Here is a 2,709-nt window from a genome sequence, read left to right on the forward strand (position 1 = left end):
TCTTTTTCCACTTCCAAAAATGGTATACTACCGCAAAATTACAGGTACAATACAGTTTTTCACCGTATATAGTAGCGGAATTTACTGTTAACCATTTAAGAGGTTTTTATTGTAGCATTTTTACAGTCTTTTACCGCTAGGTCATTTTTTACAGTGTTGGCTTGGTGTAGGGCAATAGCACATACAGTTTGTGCAGTATAAAAACCATTAGCCCTATGGAGAGTCCCCACAATTCACATGTGTGTGTGTGTGTGTGTGTGTGTGTGAGTGAGTGAGTGAGTGTGTGTGTGTGTGTGTGTGTGTGTGTGAATGAAACACAGAAATCATGGTTGTGTGCCATTCATATTTAAAAATGAGAATGCAAACAGGCCTAAAATTGTACTTCCAGTTTGAATTTAAGGAAACAGAGTTAAAACAGAATTCAAATACAACTGCTGTACGTGTAAATTACCCGTAAGCATGTTCTTGCACACAACATACAGTAAGGAGGTTTTACAAAACATTATAAAAACAATGGTGCAAATCAGTTTTGAAGGCTGTTAATGGTTTCGACATTAATGAGCTTAGAGAAAATGAGTTTAGAGAAATACTGTAATTCTAAGCAGTACATATCAGGGAACTAATATTTGTAAAAGTGAATGCAGTAATTATGTATATTACTTGTGTTGGACAAATGAATTCAGATCACGGAATTGTAAAATTCTTCTTCCTGTCATTTCAGCTCGATTCACATTCACACTTACGAACGAAAGGGAGCTGATTCTTCAGTTCTGAATTTGACAAAGAAATGCACTGAACGAAGGTTCACCCAACTCTTCCAGTTTGAAATGAATTATTTATTTCACTTTCGGCCCAAGGCTCTTGTGTCTGGAATCAATGAAGCCTGACATTTCATTATTATCAATGGTTGCCTAGGGACTAGGATGGAAGCGCTCCAATTGGCGGAGCACGAATGTGAAACAGGCCTTATGTCAGGCCAGCAGAATGTGACCGTATTAGTTATTTTGTGTTTCTTCTGTAAACATTGGCCTGTTCATGGAATCACATGTCTTTGCTTTTCACTTCGTTGCAGTCGATGACGATTGGCCAACGGTTAATAAACGCCAGTAATCAATCCATGTGTGTTGTGAGGAAGACTTTAAAGGTCATTCTCTCAAAACTGCGTTCCAGCGATATGCTGTCGTTTGATAAAGCCTGCGCCGTTTGTGCTCCAGACATGAGCGATTCTTCAGATCACGCGTCTCAGGACACGCTAGCATCACGACAGCAAGACAAGCTAAATAAAATAATACAGTCTCACGCGAGCTTTTCACTTTCACTTAAACGTCTGTTGCTGTTTCCAAGTGAAAAATACGATAACGCATCCAAGTTAATGATTAAGACTATGACTCTGTCTCACTCATCGTCAATCGCTTTTTTCTTGAATTCTTTGTTTGCTCACGCTTGTCTTCATTGTTCTCTGTGCTGTATTGTGCATTCTCTGCTCGTTTGGAAGCACTTGATGGCTGTAAACCGGCGCAGTGTCCAAACTTGACATTCAACCGATGTTTCTGTGGCAACCAGAAGAGAGTGAATCATGTGGATTATGAGGAGGCCGCTCGACAGCTCGCAGATCACACATTTACTCCATATCACTGACACTCTAGCCTTAATTACTGCGAAAATAGAGTCATATATATTTATTTTAAAAAGCTTCAGATTAAAAGATGAACTTTACAATATCACAATTTTAAAAAAATAAATCAAAGACTAATAGGTCCAAGCTAAATAACATGTGGATTGTGTGCATTTCTCTATAAGTGATTTCCTACATCGCTCATTTATTTACAGTCAGTATGTCCATTGATTGATTGATTGATCATATTGGACACTAAGCAAGGTGCACTTTGTGTCTGCTTAAGAACGCGTGCTTGTGAATACAGTCAGCATGAAATCTGTTACTCTATTCATCCATCTCTGAAACCTGTGAGAGTGATGAAATAAAGTTGTTCTCATACACACACACTGATATCGAGAGCTCTGTTCGATTATACATCACAATTAATCTTCTGCACAAGAATTCGGTCAAAGATCAACGACTGCTAGATTGATGGATAAATACTTTCATAAATTTGGCATGAATAGGATGACAAAGCATAAACTAACTGTGATTACACCTCAGTGATGTGACACTTAATGAGCAGTCTCAAGACATTATTACCTACAATCAAAACCTCCCTTCTGCTCTGTAGATCCAGTCAAAACAGGATTCCTCAGAGACATTACTGGCAGCTTGAGTCGACAGCTCTGGTCCTAAAGCTGAGAGCGTTTTGAATCATCATCAGACGCTCCTCGAGGAAAGCACCATCGAGCTCAAACACACTTTCCTCTGGCCAAATTATTAGGAGGCATCATTTTCAGAGGCCATCCCAGAACTGCAAAGAGCTGGAAAAGAATGAAAGAACTGGCCTTTTATTTTTGAAAGGACAGCAGAGAACGGAGAGGAAAGTCAAGTCAAGTCAAGTCACCTTTATTTATATAGCGCTTTTAACAATACAGATTGTGACAAAGCAACTGAACAGCATTAATTAGGAAAATAGTGTCAATAATGCAAAATGACAATAGTAAACACTCATTTTTCAGTTAAAGACAGTTCATCATTGAATTCAGTGATGTCAACATCCAGCTCAGTACAGTTTAAATAATATCTTTGCAATCAAGTCAACGATA

This window comes from Sinocyclocheilus grahami, unplaced genomic scaffold, assembly GCF_001515645.1.
Source record: "Sinocyclocheilus grahami isolate Dianchi unplaced genomic scaffold, SAMN03320097.WGS_v1.1 scaffold872.1, whole genome shotgun sequence".
Classification (NCBI taxonomy): domain Eukaryota; kingdom Metazoa; phylum Chordata; class Actinopteri; order Cypriniformes; family Cyprinidae; genus Sinocyclocheilus; species Sinocyclocheilus grahami.